This window comes from Carassius auratus, chromosome 2 (assembly GCF_003368295.1).
Source record: "Carassius auratus strain Wakin chromosome 2, ASM336829v1, whole genome shotgun sequence".
NCBI lineage: Eukaryota > Metazoa > Chordata > Actinopteri > Cypriniformes > Cyprinidae > Carassius > Carassius auratus.
The window spans coordinates 12,606,229-12,621,509 of NC_039244.1; the positions used below are offsets into that span (position 1 = coordinate 12,606,229).

Below are 15,281 nucleotides of genomic sequence, written 5' to 3' on the forward strand. Positions count from 1 at the left end.
ATAATGCGCAGTTTCATTCAACGTAAAACAACCAGAAACTGAGCCAGATTACGTAGAAACTACATTAATTTCAATAATGAAAATGTTTGTACTGTACTTGGGTATTATTCACAATATACTCATGTTCCCAGTATTGTCTTAGTATACTAGATAAAGTACTGGACTCACTTAAATTATTTTCGTTTGCAGGTGGGTTAACCCTATGGTTTTTATCAGTCTTTTTTTTTTTAAATCACTACTTCATCGGAATGGATAATAATAAATTAATAAAAATAATAATAATACAAATAAATAAAATGATAAAAGAAAGAAAGAAAGAAAGAAAGAAAGAAAGAGACTTTTCGAGGACTTTATTTGAAAAAGCTAAATGGTCGTAATATTTTTTTTTTTTTTAAATGACTGCCATTCGACTAATACCTCATACACCAGCCTTACACCATCAAGTAAGTTTATCCATTAACTCGTATATCAAAAGTTAAAATATCTGAGACTTATTCATACAGAATTTTGAATATTGAAATAAATAATTAAAGTAGCATTTAGTCTGAAGGAAAAGTTCACACAAAAATGAACATTTGACAATTAATGACCCTCATGCCATCCAAAATGTAGATGAGTTTGTTTCTTCATCTGACCAGAATTGGGGAAAATTAGCATTACATCATTAGGTCACCAACATATCTTCTGCAGTGAATGCATCATTAAGGCATTGTAACTTTTAACTGTTGCTTCTGGCCAAAATATGAAAAATTTTCATCACTGAAGAAAGCAATATTATCACCTGTTTGGAGTGGACTCTCTTCTGATGGCACCCATTCACTGCAGAGGATTCATTGGTTAACAAGTGATGTAATGCTAAAATTATCCAATTCTGAACCAAATTCAACTATATGTGTGGATGACGGAAGGGGAATAATGTTTCTGCAAATTTTAATTTTTAATTTTAATTTTCTTTAATGATGATTATTGGCTTTGTCCAGGAATGTAATGGTACAGAGCAATTTGCAGGATGACCAAAATATAACGTTTGTTGACAACTTTAATACAATATAATTTTATTCATCTATTGTCCTGCTAAGACATTGCTCCGACCTATGATACAACAACCATTAAAACAATATTGTGAATTAAAGATTTTGTATGGTCAAAAAGTGAATTACAACAGAATTTTTTTTAACTGAATACTGATAAAAAATGTAAATAGTTCTGCAACAGTTGTCTTTGATCATTTCAATCTCAATTAAATAATTTCAATTTCATAAAATTTCATGTAGTTTATAAAATCTGTATTATTTTGCTACTGAATGAACTCTGTGAATCTTTATTTCTGAGTTTCACAAATAAATCTCCATTGTCTTTTAACTGAATGTGTGTGTGCTTCTGTCTTCATAAGGGGTCTTGGAACCAGTGCTGATGTGGTATGTGCTGTTATTTTGAATTGATCTTACCGGATCTCACATTTGCAACGAAAAAACAAAAAGTTAAATGTCCCTTTCTGTAAATTTTATAGTATTGAAATAAACTGTTTAGACAAAATAATACTTGCACTTACCTTTTATTTTCTTGTCTATCATATTCTTATTAAAAAAAAAACTGTCTGTGTTTTCTGCACTAGACTAACTGAGACTTGTCATGGCACTTTTATACTGTTGTTGTTCTCTCGTTGGTTCTCATTTGTAAGTCGCTTTAGATAAAAACGTCCGTTAAATGATTATGTAGATGTAAAAATAATGACGGGATTTTAACACTTGGGGGAGCTCGTGCTTAATTTCAACCCAACAGATTTATCAGATTGTGATTTGTGTTTTAATTCTGATCAACATGAGGACGTAATATCAGCTATTCCGACACACAGGTAGCTCATCTTTAGAAATTATTCAGGTAAATCACATTCTGTAGTCTTTCCAGCACGTCCTGCAGTATCAGTCACTACCTTTATGCATTTGGGGGGAAATATTTTAATTATATTCTGTTTAATTAATTTTTGTAACAACATAATACACTACAATAATGGTAATCACCATTGAGAATAATGATCCCAAAAATAAAAGTAAAACATTTGGATATTTTACAATTAGGCCTAGCCTATATAGCCCATAGACAGCTATAGCCTAGTTTCCCCTGTTTACCCAACAGTAAATAAATGCATGTCCTCTGTTATTCAGAAACGTATTGAACGTAAGTGAAGGTCTTGCTGATATGCAGGCAGTAAGTATTACACGTGCAAATGTGACCTGCATGCTCGTTATGCATGTGAACTATGGGATAATGAAACGTTTACCAAAGCTGTCATATGAGTAGTTATCTTATCCACACATGTACGTAAAAAAGACGTCTGAGTGCATTTACATGAGGGACAGAAGTTCAGTGATATAGAGACAAGTTAACACAAACAATTTGTATGAATATATATATAAGAGAGAAAAATGTAAACAAAAAGTAACCTGACAATATTTTTAAGAGAGAAAATTGTAAACAAAAAGTCACTTGACAAGTTCCAGGAGCATCCACAGTGAGTTGCTGCTTGGGGGTGAAAAAAGCAATAAACAACAATCTCTATTTATATTTATATGAAATGTGGAAAAAAGGCTGATCATTAGAACATCTTTATAAATGCAGATGTTCTCTTTGAATTCAAATTACATAGAAGTTTTAAGGCCTTTATGACATGGATGCTGTTGGCGTCCAAGCAAACACAAAAAAGTATAGCTGACAGTAAAACACATCCAAATTGGAAAATTTGTTCTCACACACACACACAGAAATACACAAATTAAATTAAACTATTATACCAATATCCCTTATGCATATTTACACACACACACACACATTTTGTTGCAGTTATAGATATTCAACATAAATTATATTTTAAAATAAATATTTTTGTAATAATTTATATACAATTTTCAGGTCTAAGTGTAATCATAATTTGGCTTTTATTTACTGATGTCTGTATAAATTGGAAAACTTTGTATAAATGTGATTTAAGTCTTATAACAGTGATTTTATACTGTGTAAATGTAAATTCAAAACTAAAACCTGTTAAAAGCACTATATTAGTGAGAGAAATATAGGGCCATATTTTTACATCTAAACGCATGTCCAACTACCCGCACTTGCAGTCGTTGCACTTGATTACTTATATGACTTATTTCCTGTGTTTGGTCCAAGTGTTCAAGTGAGCATGAAGATCACAAGTGTGTGTAGAACTTTTTATTACCTGATGGGACACACTTATATTGTAAAAATATATGTCAGATGACAAAATTAAATTTTGTGGTGTGTCCCATTAAGTGATAAAAAGCATTTGCAATTCGCAAATGTTGTACAAAATAAACACTACTAATTTGGACCTATAAAACACATGCAAATCTTTGTTTTACTACCATATTTTATGTAATATCCAGTTATCGTTAATATTTTACATACATTGGAAAGGTTTCTGTGACTTCTCGCAAGATCTCTGCAAAGTATCACGATTTATTTCCACAACATGAAGCATGGAGGCATACACGAAGCCTTGAATACCACTCCAGACTCCAAACTGATCTCAAATTGTGCTCTTACATATGTGTTTGGAGTTTGCTGAAGATATCTCATTCCGTTCAAGAGTTAAAGCAGTTTTAGTAAAAGTGGCTCCTCGTCCTTCTGTTTTGGACTCCCTTTGCGAAGGGGAGTCAAAAGTAAAAAATTTTTTTAACAATTATTGATATTCACTCTCCAGCAGTGATGGGAATAACGGCGTTATAAATAACGGCGTTACTAACGGCATTACTTTTTCCAGTAACGAGTAATCTAATTGATTACTCTTCTCATCTTAATAACGCCGTTACCGTTACTGCCAAAAAATGCGGCGCGTTACTATAACTGATGATGAAGCTGTTTTTTTACTGTTCTTCCTTGGTTAGTGGGCAGAGCACGAGACAAGCGCATAAATGCTGACGATTGGCTGAGGTAGAGTAAAATTTCATTGTAAGCCAATCAGAGGTAGAGTTGGGCGGGTTTTCGAAAGCACGCATAGTAGTGATGGGAATTCGGCTCTTTTGACTCAGCTCACTGAAAAGAGCCGGCTCTTTGGCTCACAAACGGCTCTTTAAATGACTTTGACTATAATATTTCAATTTTTATTACATAATTATTTAATTTCTATAGGCTAAATTTGAAAAAAAAATAGAGTTGGCTCTTCAGATATGCGAGCCAGCTCCCGAAGTTCAACTAAAAAAGCCGGCTCTGGCTTATTCGCGAATCGCGAACGACTCATCAAAAGCTCATTCGCGAACGAGTCGATCCATCATCACTAACGCTCATTCGCGAACGACCCATCATCGGACAGGACAGGACACACAACGAACAACACAAGCCAGTCAGTCAACGAGAGACAGGTATGGCGACGAGCCCAAATAATCCAAAAGTAGCCTTCTCTAAATAGAAGTATATACATTACTTTTTCCTTCAAGAAATTAAAGAAACAATAAAAGGAAATATCAAAAGTGCCCAAAAATCTATCGTGTTATTTGCATTGATCCACTATATAAACATAATATCTACATACATGCCATTTGATTGGAGGCTAGTCTCACTTTGTCCCACAGCAACTTTTTTTTTTAGATGTGTGTACAATGTTTCATGTTTCTGTTAATAATGTATTGTATTAAGTGTCCATTTCATTATAATATTCAGATTTATCATAAATAATTGAACATGCACATGTATTTTAAGTTCCTTTAAAGAGGGGTAGAGGTGGGGTCACGTTTGAGCATTTAAAATTTAATTTTACTTGAAAGTAACGCAATAGTTACTTTCTTAAGTAACTAGTTACTTTAAAAATTTGTAACTGAGTTACTAATTTAGTTACTTTTTGGAAGAAGTAACTAGTAACTGTAACTAATTACTTTTTAAAAGTAACTTGCCCAACACTGCTCTCCAGAGAATTTTTCTACACTGGTTTGGTTCCGATGGGCCAAAAAACCTGTAATTAGTTTACAAAAGTAAGTTTTCCAAAAAATCCAAAACACCCAAAAATTTTGATTGAATGGAGTTTGACATTTGTTGTGATCCAAGGATTCCAATGACATAAGGGATTTGAGTCTGCAACAAATGGTTTAGATGCAATTTTGTACTTTTGATTGCTGTAGTGCCCACATCAGATCAATTGGGGTGTTGTTGAAGGTTGAGTATTACCATCCCTCCAAATTTCAAGTTTTTACAAATGACGGTTTGGTCTGCCTGATCAGTTTTGTTTTGTTGAGAATACTAAACCTTTACCATTCTAACAACTACATGCTTGAACCCCTAATAATAATAATAATAATAATAATTCAGATTTAAGGTAGTCAGTCAATTATGAGAGTGTTTTTACAAGAAAGCTGTGACCACTCTAGCTGAACAATTTTCCATGTTCTTTATTTTGGCCCCCCTGGGTCAGATGAGAAACAAATGGTACAACCACATGAAAATACAAGATAAACATGAAAGCTACGCCACTGGCCCTTAAAATAAATGTAGACTAGTAATTTCCATGTATGAGGGGGTTCAAAAATTAATTACATACAATTGCAAGTAAAAAACAAAACAAAAATGAGGTCTTTCTCAGAAAGAAAGAATAAACTCAGCATATTCCAAAGTGGTTTCCATCAGAAAAAGAGGAAATCGACTATATGCATTTCAAGAGCAAAAAAAAAAAAGAAAAAAAAAAAAAAGCTTTTTTTCCACTCAGAGGGAGTAGGAGCACTTGGTTTTGTTCCTGGTCGATCTGCATATTTACTGGTGAAAAATATTTATCTGAAAAAAAAAAAAAAAAAGTCTACATTCACCTTAGAAAGAAACTGCGGTACAACAGCATCACCGAGAAAAAAATAAAAATAAAAAAGGGAAAGGGATGGGTGGGGGAATTCCTCACATTCTCTCACACAAGTTCAACGTCCTTACATTTTTAAAAACAAATATACAAGACACTTAAAAAAAGAGGAGGATGAAAATATCCCTTTCTAGCACACACACAAAAATTAATACAATAAAATAATTTAAAAAAAAAGGGTGGTGGCAAAATAATATAGCAGCATGGCACGTCGGTAGGTTTCTTGCAAATCTGAGCTTCACCTTTTCATTAGATATTGGCCTACAAGTACAAAATTGAGGCTAACAGAACTTAAGGTCTTTTCAAGGAATAATCACCTTTTATTCAAACAGTGAATAAAGTCATTGACAGAGATCGTGATCACGAAACATTCAATGACTAACTGAATGAATGGTGAAAATGGTAGAGAATTTCTAAGAATTAGCTGAAGAACCTTGAAATGCACCTCTGGCAGTTCCTTAAACCCCCCATGACATGGCATTTCAGGCCAAAAGGGAGAGGAAGCATGAGGAAAGAAAAGGGGGAGGAAATAGGACTATGCAACCAATTCCTGTTTACCTGAGAAGGCCAAGTACAAAAGTTGCACTGTACTGCTCGCTCTCCCTTTCCAGTGCGAGGACAAAACATGGAACACCAATGAACTGACACAGAATTGGTCTTTCTGCTTTAAAATCTGCTTTGTAGAGAGAGATCCTGAGGTTTCTTATGCAAACATTGAGGAGATTTGCTTTTGGCAGAACATAAGTGTTAACAGTTGATTAAAAAGGAGGCCCTTTTTGGACAGTTACACAGTCTTGGTCTGCCATCAATATCATTTGGTGAGTAACTGATGGAGAAATACGTCTCAAAGTGGCATTTGTACATATCAAATGAACTCAAAGGCAAAGAGCAAAAATGTTTTTGCTGATGCTTCAAAATTAAATAGCTTAGTTGGGGTCCAGTTTTAGATGAATGGAAGCAACTTGAATCCTTTGGTTCCAAAGGGTTTTCATGAACATCGTTACAGTTGACAGATTCCTGGGACTCTCAGACATCAACAACTCTTTTACTTGGCCACAACATGCTTTTTATCCAATCAAAACTATGTTTGCAGGGGGCATTTGAGGTGCTTTAAGTGCTACAAGCATCAGAGACCTTTTCACAAGAGCTTAGAGCCCATAAAGTAAGTGGGCAGAGAGGTCAGAGGTCAACACTCTGTCTAGTTGAAGAGTCCAATAGAGGTGGTCAGTGGAGAGCAGAGGCTGGAGAATGTGGTAGAGATCAGGCACAGTTGCCCACAATCACAAGTGGGGTGAGGAGCTGGCGTAGTTCAGCGGCGCACACTGCCCCTCGGTGCTGGCTGCCTGGGGTCTTCCTGCGGTGGGCCAGCTTGGAGCAGGAGGAAGGAGCCAACCGCATGGAGCCAGCGCTAGAGGAGAGGAGAAGCGGGGAAGAGAGCTCATTCTCTAGCTGCTCCTCACTCTCTTCCCTCTCAGCCAGCTGCCGGTTCATGGCTACAGCCTGCCCCGCAAAGAACGTCAGGTCCTGAGCGCTCCCACCCCTAGAGAAAGAACATTGAAGGTCAGGTAAGCATGATTAATGCTCTGCTATTTATTGTCAAAACTATTGCTGCTGGAATTTATAAATGTATCACCCCAAATATACTTCTACATTTTACCCCCCTAACAAAAAATGAAATATAACTTTGCTTCAAGTATATCAGGACATTAGTATGAAATATACTCACCTCTGATGTAAAATAGATGCAGACACAGCATTGGGTGCACACTAAGGTGAAGAATACAAATGGGTCACAAAACATGATTGGATACAGTCCAAGCAGCAAATCATTTAATTGGGTTAAATAAAGTGTCAGAAGTCCTAGAGCTTGAAGGGAATGAACATACCCCCTTGACCCAAGGGTGCTGTAGAACTTGGGCAGCACTGAGGCGGTTTTTGGCGTCCCGCACCAACAGCCTGGTGATGAGATCTTTGGCTGCAGGGGAGATGTGTGCCCAGTCCTTCTCTGGAAACTCATACTTGCCTTCTTGAATACTCTCAAACAGCATGCACTGAGGACACATTGTGATGAATGACAATAAACATCAATTTTCTGAAGAAATATCTCTTTATGGGGTCAACCATAAGTTTTTTTTAAATTGGCTTTTCAAACTTGTGACAATGCAACCCAATAGGTCTAGTGATTATTTAGTGGGGCAGTCCTTACTGTCAAACCCTGACTATGAAACCAGATGGCTAGACCAGGTCATTCCTGCTATGATTCAATGGAAAGTTTTGAACTTTCAGTACTTTCGATACTGAACACTTTCCCAGGAAACTGTGTGTCTTGCCTAAGTAAGTGGAGTACCTGGCAGGCTTGGCAGGGCTCTCCCCAGTCCCAACCACAGTCTGTTCCACAGCGACCCACAAAGGGCGGGTATCCACTCAGCATGATGTAGAGGATGACGCCAAGGCTCCACAAGTCACAGCGCTTGTCGTAGATGCTAGCTTCTTCACTAAAGGCCTCCACCACCTCAGGGGCCATGTATTCAGCTGAGCCACACTGTAAGAATAAAATAAATATTTAGTACTGTAATAGTCCTCAGACACGCGAGGAAAAGCCCACAAATCTCCCCCTGGGTTTTAAAGGCCACAAGGACTCGTGGCTAGAGCAGAGAGGAACTATCCTGTTTCGGTTCACGTTTACTACATACATACTCATGACTGTCCCATAATCATGTCACCAGTATAAAAGACGGTCTGGACAGTTGACGCCTTGAACAAAGTATGTTACAATACCCACCTTGGCAAGTAACTTTGTAGCTTTAACAATGATTAATCAATATATAATGTATACAGTGTAGTACAAATTTTATTAGATTTTTTTTCCATACGGTTTCTGTTCCAGGCTTGCACACAAACTGCATTGCAATCATTTTTGAAAATGTAATTTGTGTGGAAATATCACAAAAGTATATAAACGGCCATTATCAGAGACCAGAGATGCTGGAGACTGAAGCAAAGAAGAGAAAATACTGTATTAGGCAGAACAAACTCTCGATTCACACAATATTGGAAGAAAGTCCTTTTAAATTGGGATGGAGGTTTATCTGACTGTTATCAGAAAAGCTTACATGGCGCTTTTCATATTGCATCTGTAATGCATACTGAAGTAGTATTTATAAGTGCAGAGCTGCTGTATTTAGAACGGTAACCAAGGAAACGCTAAATTACTGCTGTTCCAAAAGCGCCACCTGCTGTCAGAGAGCGAATTTGCGTTTTCATTCAGTCCATCTGCATTTTATGTTGTGTAGTTTCTTAAAGCTAATTTCATACTATTCTGATTTTGCAGAATTAGTTTAATCAAAAACCACACGTTACATGCGTGTAGCATTTGTGACTAAAATGCGTGGAAGCCTAGTTTTAAATGGCCACAGACATATTCAATCTTTCTCGTTTATTGCTTCAGATAAATAAATGATGTGATTATTCCATTTCTGTACCCAAACACTTACAAACCTAAAGCACAGTTTAATTTGTATTTTTGTTTTGCTGTGGTATCGAAATCAAGATTTGTAAAATTTGATTGGGGTCTAAAAATGTTGGGGTCATTTAAGCTTATAAAAATAAAAAAATAAAAAAAAAAAGTGATAAAAGCAGCCATTTAAGTTTTTGTGACAGGGCCAGTGAAAATATTGACACTGAACGTAAAAAAAAATATATATATATATAAATAATATTTGAAGCACTGGCCTGACTGGGCCAGCAGAAAATAAAAAATCCTTAACATTGAGCCCTGGCCATCAATAGCTACAACATTTATCAGAGAGTTACCAGCACTCGCTCGGCTTGGCCTCTCCTGTTTGTTTTCACCTGCAGGGCATTATCAAGTTCATTGTTCGGAGTTGAGCTCGGGTGGCCTGATCTGATTCAGAGCAGGGCGCGTCAGCGGACAACGGTTCCAGCAGGGCCCACAGGCTGCTGCTGCGGTCTGCACTGCGTCATGTGCAAACTAGGCCAAAAGGTTGCTGCTCTGGGAGGAAAAAAAAGAAAGAGGATTTAAGCCACTCTACACCAGCTGGGGATAAACAAGTCCCAACCCTGTTTGACTGTTACATAATGCACACGTATGAATGGACACTCTGAATGATGCACTTATACTTAATGCAACAAACAAAACCACTCCGTGAGAACAGAGGAGGTTAACAGTTTAGCGGGACACGAGCAAACCAGTTTATTTTTATTTTTTATAGAAGTGCAGCTGTCTCGTAAAAGATGGTTATACAACTAATGTATGAGTCACTGATGCAAACGGAGGAAGCTGATGATGTTATGCCGATGTTTCGATGCAGACCGAGGGGCGGAGACTACAGATCCTCAAATGACACTCCAAAAAACAAGCCAGGATTGCAATCTCTCCGACCCAGACAAATCAACCTTGCAAGCACATGACACATTCCCTCAAACTATTCAAGCTGTTTAAAGGTGTCAGGGGCATCACTTTATGGGAAATGTGATAACCAACAATAATAAAGTGTGCCATAATAAAATCCGACTGTGTGGTTTTACCGCAAGTTGTCCTTGTAATCTGAAATAAGAGCTCTTGGCTAACCGATCAATCAAAGCTAATACAAGATCTCTTTTTACAAGATCAGATTGTGGGAGCACAACTGAAACACTTCCACTAGGCACATAACTATAGTACTTGTCCCACATCAGGAAAAGTACATGGATTTATCAAATCACAGACAGTCCAGCAATGATCCCCAATTGTCAGTTTATTGCCGGCTGGTTTTGCTTTCAGCATGACTGGGCTCTTACAGTACGCTCCACTCAACAAGAGGAAATCTTAGGAGCGTCACACAAAGCAGTCTCTGTCGGAGCCCTAGCCACTTCCTCTCATCATTAGAAAGAAAAAAATGTTGTGTCCAGCCCACAAATAGGTTACAGAATAATTATTTGCAAATAATTTGCCAGGCACAAGAGTGTAGCGGTGCACAAAACAAAAGACGGAAAGCCTGAGTAAATGTACACCATGTACATGTTTGTCAGTGACTTAAGCCACTGCAAGTTATCTTTGGAATTGCATCAGTCTCAATAACTATGTTCTTGGATGTTTATGAAGCAAATGTTATCATGGCAAGACAGGACTTTAGCTTTAAGTTTCCCTGGTGACTATTCTAGCAAGCAAAACCACAATTGTGGGAGAAAATGCTAAGGATTTCTGGGTGAAAATGCAAAGGATTTCAAAGTGACCGTTCACCCAAAAATGAAAACGGTGTCATCTGTTATTCAATGTTCAAAACTCTTAAGACATTTATTCATAGAGTACATTTAAGCTTCTACGGACCATATTTGATGCATGTTGATAAATTCCTAAATATGACTTAAATTAAATGTGTTCATCATACAAAGTGTACCTCTTTAGAAGGATTGGATTAAACTGCACAATTCATTTAGATTTCTTAAGATGCCTTCATAAACCTTAAGAACAATCAACATTTTAGTGGTAATAACTTTTAATGGAGAAACAATCTCTGAGGTTTTATTTAAAGAAAGAACAGACCATACATAACCACAACCCAGTGGTAAGCCAGTCTGAGCACTTCAAAAGCATCTGAAAACCCCAGGGTGAAAGGATCTCCATGAGGAATTGTGTTTATACTCTCTGTACATGTACATTAAAAGACCTTTGCCCATTCCATTCAGACTCAAGAGCTGATAAACCTGCTTTTAGTATACGGGGTTCCTTGACCTTTAATCTTGAGAATCCTTTGACCAAGGTAACATCAAAACCTGTTCAACCCTAACAAAGTTCAGTTACTGGAGGTGATCACATGGAGGTTTATTGGCTGAGGCTTAAAATCAGTAACCTTTAAAATCACAACTCGTCTCATTCTGACATTTAGGAAAACGGTCTAGTTTTAGAGCCTTGAATTATGTTACACCAAATTAAAATGTCGGTGACATATGTCCATATGGAAACATAGTGTGAATAAGTCTTCAAAATCTTCAAATCAAAATGCTAAATATTTGATCCTTTCTGGCTGAAGTCTCAACTCCCCCTCACTTTTCCATTGTCCTACAGGTCTGCAATTCACGTTTTTAACATTTTTATTAAATGGAAAAAACACTATAATTTCATAAAGATTAAGTTGAAATTAATTTTATTGCAAGAGGTGTTATTCACTATTTATTTAAATCGAGTGATATCATATAGGTCATCAACTACCCTGCAGTCTAAGATACTGGCGAACAAAAAGTCCATATCAGTCAACTATTAATATAGGGTTAAACTCACTGGAGTCAAGAGCTCAGGGGTGGAGATGGGAGAGCGGTCACTATTCAGTTTGATCCCGCTACCCAAATCAAAATCGCAGATCTTCACTGGAGAGATCTACAGAAAAGAAAGAAAAAAATAATCCTATAAATGCAACAGTCTGAAATGAAATGACTTAAGAAGTGGGGCCATTGAGAATTCCTAAAACAATAACCGGCTTAATTCAGGTTTTTGTTCAAGAGCACAAAAAGCACATAAAATGTTACTGTACCCAACAGATTTGTGAAAAATCTGGTCAGAAATGCAGTGCATGTGTGTTCTCCTCAGATGTCTCATGTCTCCTCATGTACAGAGAGAGACTCACCCTGTCACTATGTTCACAGAGGATGTTCTCTGGCTTTAGGTCTCGATGTGCCATCCCTATAACGAGACATAAACAATCATCTTTTGATAATATATAGGGTGCATGATTAACATTACATTGTATCATCACTAACATGTTCCAACCTTTGTTGTGTAGGAAGTCCAGAGCACTGGCGATGTCCTGCACCACTATGCTGGCTTCCTGCTCATTGAAGTGTTGTCTTCGGTGTATGTGAGTCAAGATAGAACCTGGGAAATCGAATGGATGCATGAAGAATTAGGATTATAGATTATTTACAAAATGAACACACACACCGGTTCAAAAGTCTAGGGCTTTATGTTTTTGAAATGTCTTATGCTTACGAAGGCTGCATTTATTTTAATAATGATTTTTTTTTTTTTTTAATGCATACATTTTGTATTTTATTTTAATACACCATATCAGCAGTACTAATTTCCATATACACAAAAAAAATAATACTTACCACCTCTCAGTTTCTCAAAGACTAAATAAAATTTGTCCTCTTCCTCAAAGTATTCCACCAATTCCAAAATGTTTCTGTGGTGAGAAAAAAAAAACATTAATAATCAATTATGCACATGGAATCTTAATGAGCTTCACAAGTGTTGTTCCAAAACTTAGTAAGCAGTCTTGCAGTCCATGTAGGAAGCTGTCTTTAAGGCAGCATACTGACGGTCACAATACTCATAATACATAATACTTGAAGCATTTAAAAAAAAAAAAAAAAAAAAACTTAAATACTAGGCAAAGTAGAGTTTTAAATGAAAATTCTCTCCCCTTTGCCACCATGTTGGGTTTATTTTTTTTTCCCCACAGAGTTTGTTGCAATGCACTGTGGAATTAGTTTACATGCAATTTTGCCTAAACCAGTAGTGTCACACAGGGATTCCCGTACCTGTGGCCCTGGCACTGGTAGAGCATCTCCACCTCCCTGAAAACACGGCTCCGACTGTGGCCTGGCCTCTTCTCAATTATCTGTATAACATTGAAACATCATATTAATGGCCATCCATGCCATCCAAGTATTCAGCTTCCGTAGACAGATCTGCATGTCCCTCTGTGGATCACCCACACTTGCTGTGTGTGGGAGATTAGCAAGCACACAGATGACACGCCACTGCCTGCCTACAAAAGAACATCTCAGACCACTGATTCAGCAGGTCACCACATGGTCATCAGGCTTTACAAGCTGGAGGACTAGACAGACGATCAGGTTTCTCAACATACAGGGTGACCAGACCATGTGCGTAGTACAAAGTAGTGGCAGGTTCCTCACCCGTAGTAAAGGGTTGATTCATTTAGAATTAAATTCCCTAATAGAACCAACAATGCCACCGATTTTCTGGTTTTGTTCACTTGGTGCAGCGCCATAAAAAAAGGACATCAATAGCTAGGAAACTGTTAATAAGCAGAGTATAGCAGTGAACTTAGAATTAAATAGCAGAACTTGTATATTGAATTTTACACTGCCGTTCAAAAGCTTGCCATCGGAGTTTGTGTTTGTCCATTTTTAAAACTAATCTCTTAGGCACACCATGCCTGCATTTATTGATCAAATACATTACAAACCGTTATATTGTGAAATAATACAATTTAAAACAAATGTTGTCCATTTCAGTTTTAAAATGGGAGTTTTGATTGCAAAGCTGAAACTGCAGCAGCCCATGATCCTTCAGAAATCATTCTAATACGCTGATTTGCGGTTCATGAAACTCTTCTTAGCAATGATGAAAACAGTTGTGCCACTTCGAGGAAACCAAATTCCTTAAATGGACAGAAAGAACAGCATTTGTGTTTTAAATAAAACTTTAGTAGTGATATAAATGTCTTTACCATTACTTTAAATCAATTTAATGCAAACTTGCTGAAAAGTATTAATTAAAAAAAAATAAACACTCTTTCTGTGCCCAAACCTTTGAACAGTAGTCGGTTTCTAAAGGGCTCACACTAACATCATGTGTTGCCTCCCTTGATTCAGTCTATGTGCTGGTTTATCTTCCATCAGTCCCTTTGACTGTACCTAATAAAATCCATTTAGCCTTGGCTTGTAGACTATTATTCCAAACAGATAATTATTATTATCAAACAGATGTAACGAGAGACACCACACTGCATTTTCAAAGATCGCATGACCTGCGTCACAATATCATCAATTGAAAAGAGGAAGTTTCTCTGCTGAGCACGGCACTGTGGTCATTTATATTTTGTTCCACAGCTGCAGCACGGTAGCTGGCAGGCCATTTTTCCAGAGAGAAGTACACGTAACATAACAAAAAAAAACCGCTTATAAAGAACACAGCTGAAACATCCATGAATCAAAGCTGGTGTGTGAGAGCCGTCACAAGATCAGCTCAAAATCACATTTCTAAACTGATCATAATTAACACCCAACTACAGTGAGCTCCAATTTGGCCACGGTCTGAGATTCTGTGAACACTAAATCAGAGCAATAATCATGCGATAAGACACTGATTATTTGATAGCTCCATGAGCAGTGAGCAGTGACAACAGTTTGTTTAGCAGAATGCTATCGAACTAAAAGAGGGTGCTGATACTTGCCTTTACTGCATATTCTTTATTGGTGATCAGATTGATGCAGTGTGAACAACAGCATAAGCCCCTTCTCCAAGAATCTCATTTTGTAGTTTGTAAACATCTAGAAATGAAAAAAAGAAAGTATATTTTCCCTCCTTAGAAAGTGAAGCTGTACTCCAGGCTTGAGCATGTACAAAAAGGCAAAAAAGGGCTTGCCTTCAAAACGTCCTGAGAAACTGTCAGTG

At 37.1% G+C, this 15,281-nt stretch overlaps 1 pseudogene; it reads right to left on the minus strand.

The window, feature by feature from the left end:
* Window positions 1-5,378: 5,378 nt before the first annotated feature.
* Window positions 5,379-15,281, minus strand: part of LOC113040431 (MAP kinase-interacting serine/threonine-protein kinase 2-like) — a 16,000-nt pseudogene continuing 6,097 nt past the window's right edge.